Source organism: Leuciscus leuciscus (assembly GCF_965113295.1).
Source record: "Leuciscus leuciscus genome assembly, chromosome: 4".
NCBI lineage: Eukaryota > Metazoa > Chordata > Actinopteri > Cypriniformes > Leuciscidae > Leuciscus > Leuciscus leuciscus.
Window position 1 is genome coordinate 29,996,675 of NC_138728.1, and position 15,611 is coordinate 30,012,285.

Consider the following 15,611-nt stretch of genomic DNA (forward strand, 5'->3'; position numbering starts at 1 on the left):
CGTTTTTTTTTTTTCGATGTTAAACATAGCGTGCCAAGCGCGGATACCATGCAATGCGCCATACCCACACCCGCTCCTGGGGTCTCATTTATAAAACTGTGCGTAGGATCCCTACTAAAAGTTTACGTGCGCCCAAAAGCCAAAAATGGCGTACGCCAAAAAATATTTCGATTTATAAAACCGTGCGTACGCACACCTGTAAGCAATGTTCCCTTTATAAATCACAGATCACCCGCAGATGTGCGTACGTGAACCAGCCTCATATCCCGCCCTGTACACGCCCATTTTTAACCATAAATAGTCAATGCAAATCACCTCATGATTGCTGATCGGCATGTAAATGAGAGTGGAATCCCATATATATACCTGGAAAACTGGCATGCGACCCGCCAATTAATTAATGCAAGAAAGTGAAAACGTGTATTTCTGTTACTTTGAATAATGGCGACAGGTGAGAAAAGAGGGAAAAAACGTAATTTCTCAGACACTGAGATTGAAACACTTGTAGGGGAGGTGGAGGCTCGGAAAACTGTGTTATTTGGTGGCCACAGCAGTGGGGTCACTAATAAAAAGAAGCAGTGCGAGTGGCAAAGTATTGCTTCTGCCGTCAATTGTGTCAGTGGGACAGAACGGACAGTTGCAGAATTAAAGGGTAACTAAACCAACTTTTTTTAGTTAATGGTCTGTAAGAATGGGGCTTTATTAGTGCTGTTCATTGATTCAAGTAGTTTTTTTGACATTTGTGTTTAAAGTTGTCAAAATATGGTGTAAAAACATCTGAGTGCTGCCCTCTTCAGGTTGAACAGTGGCTACTGCAGTTGAATTTTCCTATTGGAAGTTGTGGTACCCTCTGACATCAGAGGGTACCAGCTAACCACGCCCTTGCCTGCAGAGAGATATGTCACAGATGCACGCCCCCTCTCCACTGGGCTCTGCCTACTTTTCCAGCATTTTTCAAATATTGCCAGTGGGTGGAGTCAGGCTCTGACCAGGGGTTTAGTTACCCTTTAAAGAAAAAATGGTCCGACCTGAAGGTATACTAATTTTTTCCAACATATTTCATTTGTGTTTTATTAGGCTATATACCTATATAAATAGCAATATTGATTTTCAAAAAGTTTTATTTACATGTGCTTACAGTATGCAAAATATGTGAAATAAAGTTTCTCATTCATTCAAGGTGGAGGCAAAGAGAAAACCCACCGCCAGAGCGTGGCTGCAACTGGTGGGGGCCCAAGTACAGCTGATCTCACATCAGTGGACAGCAAAATCGCGGCTATAATTGGGGAGGTCAGCGTGTGTGGTAGTGTGGTATTGTGTCGGAAAAGGAGGGAGACACTGACGTGACTGAAACCACAGAGGAGCAAGGTTAAACAGATTTTTTATCATTAACGCTGTACATTTGAGTGTGTGGGGTGATAAATGGATAAATGTTGCCAATTGTTTGTCCTCCAGTCCTTCCGGAGTCTGAAGCTGTGGATGAACAGGAGGTTCAGGGTGAGGGGTTCTCAGATGCAGATGCACAGCGTCCGGCTCAAAGCAGTGCCCCTTCTGCGTTTGGCACGTCCAAAAGTGGTCGGGTACTCACTGACGCAGTCCTGCAGTTACAGCGAGAGACAATAAACGCTGTCAACAGGGTTGCAGATGAGGTACGGCAGATGAGAGAAGTGATGCAAGAAATTGCACAATCATTAAAAGATGCAGTTAAAACATGAACCTTGAGTTTTGTCTTTCTTTACAAACGCCGCATGACATCCTCACGGATTCTTGCACCTCGTTGATATCCCTCTTGTCGGCCAGGGGGCTGTGGCTCGGAGTCGTAATGCTGGGGTAGAGGGAGATCAGGAGGGAGAGGAATACCAGAGAGAGAATAGAGGGCACCTTCCATCAAAAAACTGACAAGTTTATTGCTTTATTGCCCTCAAAGCCACGCCCCTTTTGACCATGGGAATTTCCCACGCTAGCTCCTCCCACTTATGGGCTGTACAGTACACCGTGGGAAAATCGGACTTGTGCCACGCCTCCTTGTGGGTTGAACACCTGAACCGTGGGAAAATTTCCCACGCTCAGTAGTTCTAAACGATATAAACTTTTTAAGAAATGTACAATAAAGACATAGTCAGAGTGTGAGATCAGTGTTTTTTATTTATTAAAGAAGACAGATGTACATTCATCACTTTTAAAACATCAATGAAATAAGTTACAATTGCATTTTTCTCTAAAAAGAGTTATTAAAAAATGAGTTAGTGTTATTTCAAGATGTTAAAACATTAAAAAAAAAGTTAAGAGTTTTTAATTTACAGAAAAGATAATTTTTAAAAAATGTTGATTTGTAAAACTGTTACATAAAACACAAACTAGTTTAAAAAGTCTTACGTTTTTACATACCATTCGTTAAAGGAGTTTAAAAGATATATAAGTGTTTCCTTGTGCAGGAGCAGTGTAAAGAATGTCCATTCAGTCCAGAGGTCTGACAGGATTGACATTTTCTGAAGGTTACAGAGAGACACACGCAAGCTCCACCCCTACCCCCGCTCACAACAGATGTCACCGTGGGAAAAAACAACAGTGTCTTTCAGCTCCCAAATAGAAAATGCGACCGGTCACTTCAGAGTCCGAACTTAAAAGACAACAGAAAGAGTGTGCAACGGCCCGAAGAGACCACACCCACAATGACACAAATGACATCACTCATGGGAATCCCCCTCCCAAAGTCTGACAGTTAGAGTTTAAAAAGGAGCGCAAACTTGAAGTGAAATACTACTTGTGGTTTTATTCAAGTAGAACACTATGGCTACGTCAGACCCCAAAACACCTGAAAGAAACATTGATGAAGCTATGGAGGATTTGACCTTAGTGCCGCGGAATAAACATGGACCCAGTTTAACACGATTTCTCCATGAGCCGGCGGAGCGCAAGTGAAATAGCCTACTTTTCACTTGTCTGGAGGACGTGCGTGTAGGCTACATATGATTTTGACAAAAACAATCGTGAAGTCAGATTGGTTAATGGATAACGGATGAGCGATTCACAACGAATACAACAGAGGATCCCAATTTTTTTTTATGGAAAGGGATTGGATTTTATTTTATACAGGAGTATGGAGAGATTTGAAAGATGATGGGAGTGAACCGGTTTTCATAGCAGAGTGGGCTGGATTAACCACGGCTACAAGAAACCCGACTTCTCGCGGATTATATAAAAAAAACACCCAGAGGATTACGTTTACATACTTTTTTGGAATGGATGTACCCGAATGTTCGTGACCTATTTCTGAGGATGAGCATTTAAAATAGCCTACTACGATTTGAAATTCATGTTTCAATGGAAGGTTTACATGTGTTGGAACAGATTTTTTCTAAAATCAGCTTTTTTCAAAAAAGCTTTTTTTTAAATGGAGCACGCATTTGGATCTGTTGATGGATATACGCACCAATAGGATTACCGGCTGTAACGAATGGATACCCACAGAAAAGCATCGATTGGCTGAATACATTTTGTGATTATTTAATCCTTTCTATGTAAAGTACTTTGAATTGCTAGTGTATAAAATGTGCTATATTAATAAACTTGCTATGCCTTGCTTCGCCTATGTCACAGGAGAAATTATATTTAATTTACAACTCTATGCTCTCATCCAGGCTAGAATTGGCTCACACTCACACAAACACCCACCCCACCCCACCACTTTTGGACTGAGCCCTCCAACGTGGGGGAATTCCCACGGTCCACATTTAAAGTTGTACTTTTCACAATCACATACAAAAAAGACATTAAAACAATGTTTATCACTAAAATACAAAGGGTGGTAAACACACATTTGTAAAATGTTAAAAAAGTTTGAATTGCAAATATGTTCTAGAATTAAAACATCTAAAACAACATGTATTAAAATTATATCAAGCAAATACTTCTATTTTCTAACATACATTTGAAGAAAAGTTGTACTTTCGCAATTACATAGTGTTTAAAGGCATTAAAACGTTGTATAAATTGAAAATACACGTATTTAGCGTTCATACATTTGTAAAATGTTAAAACGTTAAAAACGATGTGCTTTAAACTTTTTCAAAAGTGAAGCAATGTATTGGGTAACAGATCAGCGAGTTGTTTTTAATTAAAGAAAAGTTTTGTTCACAATCTACAATATACAGTTAGATATTCTCCTACTTAGTATGTGTGTAAATAGTTGTGCTTAATTCTTTGGGTGTATTTTTACACACCCTATGGACTAACTTTAAAACATAATCTTTATACAGGAATCACACGTGTCCTTACAATCCATGTAAGATTCAAAAGACCAAATCACTAAGAAAAGAGCTGTTTATAATAAATACACAAAAGTTTCCAAATGATGGTTTTATTACTCCGCTAGATTTAGTCATCTTGTTCAGATAGCACAACGCTGTTTCACATGTTGTATGTTGGACTGTATGTGTTTTAGGTGAAGACGTTTCTTTGAGAGCTGTCTATAGAAATAAATGACAATTAAGAATTTAAGTGATAGTCTTTCTGTCTGACTAAATTGATACTTAATTTAGTGCAACTTTCCCTCTATCTACGAATTACACAAAGTGCATGCTGTTTTACACTTAAACTATTACAACAGAATCACATCTGACTATTGCACTGAGAGAGGCATATTCATCCAAGCTCGAGGCCGTTAAACAAAGTTCCACACTTTGGTAAAACCTAAATTCTAGAGGTCAACTGGGTTAAAAGTAAATGCATCATCATGAGCCATTTAAAACAAATACAGAAAAGCCACTATAGGGATCAGTTTTAGCGTTTGAATTGACATTTTACATATTACGCTGTTTACATCTTGTTTTTGTACAGTTTTTGCAAAAAGTATATAGTCTCAGAGCGTGGTCGAACATGTTCATATAGGAATGTATGAAAAACATGAACAAATATCATGCCCCACCCTCATCTGGAATGCAGAATCCCTGACAACATTCAAAAGACAGCTGAAAACCAATCTCTTCCGTGAGCACTTAACCTCATAGAAAAAAAAAAAAAAATAGAAAAAATTCCTTTCCCTTCGAAACATCACTTATCAGGCTTATGCTACTCTGAATAATACCTGAACTTTGTATTTTGAGCACTTCTTGCGTTGTTGTTGCTTTTGCCTCTTTATGATGACTCGCTGAATTTAGTCCTAATTTGTAAGTCGCTTTGGATAAAGGCGTCTGCTAAATGACTAAATGTAAATGTAAATGTAAATATTGCATAAAGAGAATTAAATGACGGTCCTTCTAGTATGAGAGTGTTTAAGACTAATCAAATCATATTTATTTTAGAACATCTTTCTGCTATGTCTATGAAACATGGACGTGAAAGATGAGTATTACACTTCAAACTCGTCTAACTATTACACTTATTTTGTTATTATTACACAGTTATTTTGTGTGTGTCACTAAACAACATGGTTAAGCTAATGAATTACAGTGGCTACGTGGTATTTTTACGTGAAAGGAGGGAAAGGAATATTTAACATATAAAAATAAAAATAAAAATATTTTAACCTATCGTCAATTTCAATTGCTAGGTAAATCATCTAACAATCAACAGTTATATGTGAAACAATTAGAGTTGGTGTAAATTTGCACATCCAAAAACTGTTGTTACTTGGATGATAAATATCTTCACTTTATGATAGGAAAGTACGGACAGCGCCTTTGACCAATCCTCTACATATGGGGCACTTGCGCAGAGAAGGCGCACATTCTTTGCACACAACTAGGTGACCACAGGGGATGAAGACAATGTTCACTTCCTTATCCATGCAAACTTTGCATGTGCGCTCCTCTTGAAGACTTCTTAACCGTTCCTCCATAGGCAAGTCTGAAAGATCTTGACTCGGTGATGCAGCTTCATTTGTCTGGGCCATCAGTTCTCTCAGCAGGCAGACATCATTCTTCTTGATCCAGTTGCGGAAGACCTCTGCTGCTGCATTTATTTTGGACAGGACTAAATCAATGAGCTGCCCTGTCTGCTGCTTGACTGTAGAGCAGTTACGAATAATGTCATACTCTTTCTGTGAGATGATGTTCTCCTCTAGAAGATGGTCCATTAAGCTCTGCACACTTTTTAGCTGCTGTGACATGACAAGTTGATGTTTCTTAAGAAAAGTAAAACCATCTGATGCCATTTCCTCAGCAAGAAGCTCTCGCTCCTCCTCTCTCTTCTCATCTTCTGCACTTAGTAAATCAGACACCAACTCTTGAACGGTTTTGTCATTTTCTCCACTTGCGAGAATTTTGCTTTGAACGGTTTGCTTCACCAGGCCACGCTCAAATCCCATCTCTAAAGCAGACTTCACCACAGGATTGTTCATCATCACTGCATCTTCTGAACGGTCTTCTCCAGGACCCGGGTGTACAACAGCTGGATCAACAAATTCTCTTGAGTTGCTGTCTCCATTAGTCAATAGCTGTTCAAATAGTCTTGGAAATCTTGCTTGAATCTGATGAACAAACTCTTGGCCCTTTTCTTGCAACAGGTATTCACATCTTGGAAACCACTTGGCATGTTCTACCCATGGATCATCACCAGACTCCCAACATCTGAGTCCACCATCACAACAAAAGCACTTCACCAACATAGTAAAAACCAGCCTTAGCCAATTGGTCTGGTCGAACAGTTATTCTTGAGGGCCAGTTGACAAATGTGAGCAACCTTTCTTCACACTGTTGCATTGCCGAGTTAGATCCATTGGAAAGGCCGCCACCAGATAAAGGTACATTATCTGCACGGTCACCTCGAACGAAGCGGCAGTTGGGGTAATGCCTCTGGTGCTCTGATACTGCCCAATCTCCCGGTTCCCAGTTGCTAAGCTGGCCTCCACAACTGAAGCAAGCCACTCTGTCGCCCTGACCAAGGTAGTAGAAACCACTTTTGGCAAGCTCGGCTGGAGTTACTGTAGCAAGAGGCCAATTCTGAAAGGTGTCAAGCCGTTCCTGTTCCCGACGCATGCCAGGATTGTGACAAGCCAAAGGTTGCTGGTGAGACATATCCTCAACTCCACGGGAGGAAATGGGACTGGAGGCCCAGGTTTAAGTAACCCCTCCTGCTCCTCCGTTTGGCCTGAAACGGATGCCGTGGTGGTCGATGTTACGGGTGTCGCAGGGGCGGAAAGCTGTAGGATGGCGGGGAAAAGGCAGAGTGATAGGACGACAGGAGGTTTGCGGTGGGGGGTAAAAATGTGACCACAGGGCGTGTCCACTCAAGCCCTTCTCTCTGCTGGACATCCCATGACTAGTGTCTAGTCATCCATGACAGAACACATAATCTTATTAAAAACATTTTATGAACTCCTGAACAGATAGAAGGTCGACGTAGGGGGTATGTGCTTCCTCTCTCTGTGATGCAGGAACCGATGCTAAGAACAAAATCGAATTTTGTTCAACACTACAAAATGTCCTTTCTTCTGTTCTGTTCTGTACACAGTGGGCAAATTAGTTGTATCATTTGAAAAATCACCACACATATTTCAGAGACGCGATGTGCCTCTGTGGTCCGTGGCACAGCGCATCCAGGCATGGTATGGAAATGGTTGCCACCTCGGGAATACAGTAATTAAAATGTAGAAAACATTCCGCAACTCTTTACAAGGATCTCTGAAATATTTAATCTTTTAAATCATGTAGTATTTTTAATTATTCTAAATATTATTATTATGTATACTATTCAGAGCATGTGAGCGGAGTGGAGCGGGAGCGAGCGGGGAGCGCGAGCGGGCGGATCTTGGACAGAGCGCAGAGCGGCAATTTCAAAAGGACGGAGCGTCGCCCTATTTCCCGCTCCAATTCCGCTCCGCTCACGCCACGCATCAGTCAAAAAATGCGCCATGAAGAAGAAAAAACATATATAGTCATAGCCTAAGTCGCACTGGACTATAAGTCGCATTTATTTAGAAATTTATTTCACAAAAAAAAAAAAAAAAAAATGTTACAGATGGGACAGTTCTCCGTTACGGACGTGAGCGCTCTGACAGCGGCACTAAACGACTGCTTTAAAACTTTCACTGAGACCTCAAACAGAAAGCACAAAGCCTGTCTTTAAATTTAATTTCGTTTTGTATTAATTGTATCTTAATTTTGATCAGTGTTTCATCAACCAATTTTCTGGATTTAATAAATAAGTAAATATATTAGAAAATAGATAATCACGACACGAAGGCGCCGGCGGGTGAACCTGGAGTTTGTCTCATAAATGAACCGAAACTCAGACCTGAGACATATATATAAAGCCTGAAATGTCTACTTTTAAACAGAACAATTCAAAACGAATGAAAACAGACTGCTCTCTTATGTAATCCGTCAGCATCTTTCCAGCCGACACAGACATAAAAAAAAATTGTTTATTAGTAAACAATTAAAATGTCTCCTGCTATATTTTACATATACATAATCATTAATTTTGCCGGTTCGTTGTGACAGCTTTTAGGTGCGTTATTGACAGCGCCACCCTTATGTTACATGAACGCATCAGCACCGAAAACATGGAGATTTTTTTCTTTTGGGGGCATTTTGTTTGTGTTCAGACTTTCTCAGTTGTCTTTAGGCGCGATGTTAGAGGACGCTGCTAATAAAGTTGCTAGTATGGCCTACACATATTGGATTCACGTTTATTATTATAGGCTATTTAAAAAAAAATACCCCATTTTTTATGCCGTTCGTATCATTTTATTTTGTTGTATTTATCCGCCACACCTTGGCCGGTCCGTGAAAATATTGTCTGATATTAAACCGGTCCGTGACGCAAAAAAGGTTGGGGACCGCTACAAGTGATATACATGTAGATTTCTTTCCTTTTTTGGAGCGAGTGGGGGGCGATTTGAGTGGAGCGCGAAGCAAACTGCGTTGAGCGCTGAGCGAAAATGAGCGGAGCGGCCTGATGTAGCTTTGAGCGGGGGAGGGGAGGGGTGAACAGTTCCGTGAGCGATGAGCGGAGATTCTCACCGCTCCACTCCGCTCATATGCTCTGATACTATTATAATACTATTTTTATGAGCTCAGACATTAACACAACAGAAATGTTTGAAATTTGTTTTATTTAATATTTTTTTTAATTTTAATTTTTTTATTTCAACATTATACTTTCGAGTATACATTGAAGTAGTGAAGAAAATGATAGACCGGCAAAACGGGGTTGTGTGCGAAGTCCTGAAATATTGATCAGGACAACAGCTCACCCCACCCCGCTGGAGGGGTTGTTGTCATCATGACGCCGTAAACAGCTGTATAGGATTACATATAATGCCACATTGAATCAGAAGTAGCGTCATGGAGAAGTTATGCATATGCCACAGGAGAGATGTCTATAATTACACCAAAATATTAATATATATATAAATATACATATATTTTTAAACATATGCATGGGTGAATTGTACGCCATAAGTTCTGTAACAAGCATGTAGAAAGTAGTTAGAATGTATTTCATTTTGCCTAGGCTTTAAGTTCATTTTACCAACTATTAAGATGTTAAAGTTTATAGACCTTTGGCGCATTCAAATGTATTGAGTTAAAATTAAAACGTTTTATGCGATACCGACTGTCAGACAACGTGAAGGGAAGGAGACAGAGGAGTTGAGCCAGCGCATGAGAGACTTGTGGCTTGATTTAATATTGACTCATTTGGATAAATATTAGGTAGGCTACACAAGATAGGCATTCATTTTTCTCAAGAAAAAAACAACTCACCTAATGCTGTAAACATACAGAGATAATGCGTTTTTTTTATTTTATTATAATAGCTTTATTTAATGATATAAGTAAAAATATAATAAATATGTAATATAGTACACATATTTAGCAAAATACTCTCTATAGCTCTTTTTTTCTAGCCAACTAATGTGCTATAGCCTATATTATGGTCATCAAATGGCTTTCCTGAGGTAAATGTTATGTAACATAATTGTTCTCCAGCTTTTATTGACCCCTTTGTTTGTTTGATTGATTGGTTGATATTATGTATGAGGAATATACATTTCGGTAAGTTGTACTGTATCTTTCAACAGTGTTCATTCGTGTTTATTTACTATTAGCTAGTAGAGATGATCGGTTCTCGTGCCGCTAGGGGTCTGTCGCGTCACATTTACAAGCGCCAAAACGGTATTTATTGTTTGAATTTCGTAATAAAAGTGACAGAACCTGAGAGCTGAGATTTTTTATATCATAAGTAACTGCTCTGTCTAGTCTGTCGGTCTCCGTGTCCTCTTTGCTTCGTGTGAAAAGTGTCAATTGCGTGTTTCACGGTGAATGCGTGAGAGTTGGCAGCTCTGATAAATATCCGGATAAGTTACGGCTGGCAATAAGGACGGATCTTTACTTAAGGCTATTGGGTCTATTTGATATGGGTCCACACCAATCAAGCTTATCTTCTCTTGATACAGATGAGATGAAGCCATTAGGCTACTGCTCCCCTCAACTCAAATCTGCGTGCGGCTAGGGGTAGGACAGATGTCATGTCAACAATATGGCCGCGGTTAGCTACTTCCGGTGTTTGCGAATAAGGCCTATAGCTTCAATAGTTATCAAGGACCAGCTGATTTTAAGTTTTTCTTCAAACAAAAGTAATTTTCTGATAAATCATTGTAGGCTACACATACATGTGTTTAGTTGTATGCACAGATTTTGAGGGTCGCTTATAGAAAGATGTGTCCTTGTCTTTGTTTCGCGGTATTTTTAAAAACATAGCTAGATCTACATAGATGTTTTACACGATAAGATATGTCAGAGAACCTTGTGCGGCATTCTATATCCGCATAAAGGGTTAAAATGTAAAATATACATTTTAGCGCTATTTAAAAACTAGAACGGTATAAAAATATAATGTAAATGTCTCACGTGAAGATGATGGTTTAAACCATAATTTTATCAAATCAAGTCAATTCATGTGAATACTGTCGCATATGAACAAAGAGAAGACCAAGAGTTCACTAACATTACAGCTAACTGTAGGATACAGATATCCGGGGGAAAGTGTAAATAAAACGCCATACAAAACATTACAATCACACCCGACAATACGATAAGTGTTACGCTAGTGATGTTAAAAATTGTTAAACAATTTCAAAACAGGGTGTTTCAGAAGAAATGCAAAGATGCCTAAAAACAAAGGTGTCCAAAATGTTACGTGCTAATATTTGGTCTTGTTTCAGAGTCGGTATGCTCCGGTGAAAACTGTGTGAACTTTGATGAGGCCGACAACAATAGCGCTGTTAAACATGCGGTACAATAACAATGTTCAATATAAACAAGAATCCAACTCTAATGCGACTAATTCTAACCAACTCTAATTGTTTCACATATAACTGTTGATTGTTAGATGATTTATCTAGCAATTGAAATTGACGATATGTTAAAATATTTTTATTTTTATGTTAAATATTCCTTTCCCTCCTTTCACGTAAAAATACCACGTATCAACTGTAATTCATTAGCTTAACCATGTTGTTTAGTGACACACACAAAATAATCGTGTAATAATAACAAAATAAGTGTAATAGTTAGACGAGTTTGAAGTGTAATACTCATCTTTCACGTCCATGTTTCATAGACATAGCAGAAAGATGTTTGTTTAGTTTTAAACACTCTCATACTAGAAGGGCCGTCATTTAATTCTCTTTATGCAATATTTGTTCATGTTTTTCATACATTCCTATATGAACATGTTCGACCACGCTCTGTGACTATATACTTTTTGCAAAAACTGTACAAAAACAAGATGTAAACAGCATAATATGTAAAATGTCAATTCAAACGCTAAAACTGATCACTATAGTGGCTTTTCTGTATTTGTTTTAAATGGCTCATGATGATGCATTTACTTTTAACCCAGTTGACCTCTAGAATTTAGGTTTTACCAAAGTAAACAGATCAAACAGACAAAAAAACTTTAAATCATCATGAAGCCATAATATTAATATATAAAATATGGTATAATTACAGTTTAAAAATGACTTCCATAATATTTTATTTTAGTAAAGGTATGCCTGGATCACCCAACACAACGTTGTGCGTTGTGAGTGGGACCTCGCAAAGATTACGCCAATATTAGATTTCTCGAACACATGCATTTATGTAGGACTGTCATCTGTTATCATGGTTTAGTTGTATTTTAAAACACAGTTTTTTCTTAAAAACGTATTTGGTAGCATGATTATCTTGTTTAATCGTGTATTAAGTCCATATTTATCAGGTTTATATTTGTAGAAATAAGCAAAATACATTTATAAAACAAAAATAACAAGTTAATGGCCTTGTGTCAGAACACAACAGGTATGAAGATATGTTTGGTTTTTTTACTTTTTATTCTAACTTTAAAGCTAGATTATCCTTTGAAAAGTGTAATACAGTATTTGATTTTTACACATTTGCCAACTGGCCTAAACCGTTGACCACTGAAGTTATGACTTCTGAAGGCCTGTGCAGATTCGCTCGGTTGAAAAAATGGCATTTTGTCATTTAAACATATGAAATTTGCCTGTATTCATAAAATATGTCCTCACTGGTGTAAAATGACCTCTGCCAATAATCTGATTTATCCTCGTAAGCGAAACATTTCTTATCTTTATTTACATGGCGGGTAAGTCCATGGAGGCTTCTATGTCGTTCCACCATCTTGAAAAACTATGATAGCAGAAAGGGACAAAAAGCACTAGCCTACTTAGTGAATATTTGTTAACTTTTTTTAAACAACTATTATTTTATAAATGTTAGTGTAATTATAAATAAATGTAGTGTTAGGTGGGTGGAGACTCGGCTTCACACATACGGAACTTAAAACTAAACTTTAGTAGCATATTGTATTTTAGTTGATGTTGTTTTGAACGGTTTTTTAAATCTGTATGTGAAGGACCACATTCTAACTTTTTTCAGATAATGTTGTAAAATGTACGAATACTAAACTTTTCTTTAATTAAAAACAACTCGCTGATCTGTTACCCAATACATTGCTTCACTTTTGAAAAAGTTTAAAGCACATCGTTTTTAACGTTTTAACATTTTACAAATGTATGAACGCTAAATACGTGTATTTTCAATTTATACAACGTTTTAATGCCTTTAAACACTATGTAATTGCGAAAGTACAACTTTTCTTCAAATGTATGTTAGAAAATAGAAGTATTTGCTTGATATAATTTTAATACATGTTGTTTTAGATGTTTTAATTCTAGAACATATTTGCAATTCAAACTTTTTTAACATTTTACAAATGTGTGTTTACCACCCTTTGTATTTTAGTGATAAACATTGTTTTAATGTCTTTTTTGTATGTGATTGTGAAAAGTACAACTTTAAATGTGGACCGTGGGAATTCCCCCACGTTGGAGGGCTCAGTCCAAAAGTGGTGGGGTGGGGTGGGTGTTTGTGTGAGTGTGAGCCAATTCTAGCCTGGATGAGAGCATAGAGTTGTAAATTAAATATAATTTCTCCTGTGACATAGGCGAAGCAAGGCATAGCAAGTTTATTAATATAGCACATTTTATACACTGGCAATTCAAAGTACTTTACATAGAAAGGATTAAATAATCACAAAATGTATTCAGCCAATCGATGCTTTTCTGTGGGTATCCATTCGTTACAGCCGGTAATCCTATTGGTGCGTATATCCATCAACAGATCCAAATGCGTGCTCCATTTAAAAAAAAGCTTTTTTGAAAAAAGCTGATTTTAGAACAAATCTGTTCCAACACATGTAAACCTTCAATTGAAACATGAATTTCAAATCGTAGTAGGCTATTTTAAATGCTCATCCTCAGAAATAGGTCACGAACATTCGGGTACATCCATTCCAAAAAAGTATGTAAACGTAATCCTCTGGGTGTTTTTTTTATATAATCCGCGAGAAGTCGGGTTTCTTGTAGCCGTGGTTAATCCAGCCCACTCTGCTATGAAAACCGGTTCACTCCCATCATCTTTCAAATCTCTCCATACTCCTGTATAAAATAAAATCCAATCCCTTTCCATAAAAAAAAATTGGGATCCTCTGTTGTATTCGTTGTGAATCGCTCATCCGTTATCCATTAACCAATCTGACTTCACGATTGTTTTTGTCAAAATCATATGTAGCCTACACGCACGTCCTCCAGACAAGTGAAAAGTAGGCTATTTCACTTGCGCTCCGCCGGCTCATGGAGAAATCGTGTTAAACAGGGTCCATGTTTATTCCGCGGCACTAAGGTCAAATCCTCCATAGCTTCATCAATGTTTCTTTCAGGTGTTTTGGGGTCTGACGTAGCCATAGTGTTCTACTTGAATAAAACCACAAGTAGTATTTCACTTCAAGTTTGCGCTCCTTTTTAAACTCTAACTGTCAGACTTTGGGAGGGGGATTCCCATGAGTGATGTCATTTGTGTCATCCAATGACATCTGAGAGGTGTGTCTTAATTTTACACAGCCTATGAGCTTTGTGAGGGGCGTGTTAGGGGTGTGGTCTCTTCTGGCCGTTGCACACTCTTTCTGTTGTCTTTTAAGTTCGGACACTGAAGTGACCGGTCGCATTTTCTATTTGGGAGCTGAAAGACACTGTTGTTTTTTCCCATGGTGACATCTGTTGTGAGCGGGGGTAGGGGTGGAGCTTGCGTGTGTCTCTCTGTAACCTTCAGAAAATGTCAATCCTGTCAGACCTCTGGACTGAATGGACATTCTTTACACTGCTCCTGCACAAGGAAACACTTATATATCTTTTAAACTCCTTTAACGAATGGTATGTAAAAACGTAAGACTTTTTAAACTAGTTTGTGTTTTATGTAACAGTTTTACAAATCAACATTTTTAAAAAATTATCTTTTCTGTCAATTAAAAACTCTTAACTTTTTTTAATGTTTTAACATCTTGAAATAACACTAACTCATTTTTTAATAACTCTTTCTAGAGAAAAATGTAATTGTAACTTATTTCATTGATGTTTTAAAAGTGATGAATGTACATCTGTCTTCTTTAATAAATAAAAAACACTGATCTCACACTCTGACTATGTCTTTATTGTACATTTCTTAAAAAGTTTATATCGTTTAGAACTACTGAGCGTGGGAAATTTTCCCACGGTTCAGGTGTTCAACCCACAAGGAGGCGTGGCACAAGTCCGATTTTCCCACGGTGTACTGTACAGCCCATAAGTGGGAGGAGCTAGCGTGGGAAATTCCCATGGTCAAAAGGGGCGTGGCTTTGCGGGCAATAAAGCAATAAACCTGTCAGTTTTTTGATGGAAGGTGCCCTCTATTCTCTCTAATACCGTTCCTCAGTGCTAAATTGTGCAAAACACCACACGCCCTGACAATCTTGCACACTTTTGCTGGATGGTATAAAAGTCTGCCACCTGAGGCATCCAGAGCACGCCATCTGCATTTCGGGATGCCGATGGCACGCTCCACAACTGCGCGGGCATGAGAGTGGACCTCGTTATAATGAGTTTCCTCTGCGCTCTGCGGGTTTAAAAATGGGGTGAGGAGCCAGCGTCCCAGGGGGTAGCCACTGTCGCCTGCAGGTTATAATTATATTAAAAACAAAATTGTTACAGTTTCTACTTTTTAATATTGTTAAACTCACCAAGAAGCCAGCCATCACGTACTGCACCTGCATTTAGTCTGTTCCCT

The 15,611-nt window shown here is 38.3% G+C and overlaps 1 pseudogene across 1 annotated transcript; it reads right to left on the bottom strand.

Annotated features, from left to right (window-relative positions):
* Window positions 1–5,534: 5,534 nt before the first annotated feature.
* On the bottom strand, window positions 5,535–11,527 carry LOC309497651 (baculoviral IAP repeat-containing protein 2-like; annotated as a pseudogene). Its single transcript, XR_014211784.1, has 2 exons — window positions 11,221–11,527; window positions 5,535–7,606 (listed from the first exon to the last, which is right to left on the bottom strand). The product of XR_014211784.1 is annotated as a baculoviral IAP repeat-containing protein 2-like (transcript).
* Window positions 11,528–15,611: the final 4,084 nt, after the last annotated feature.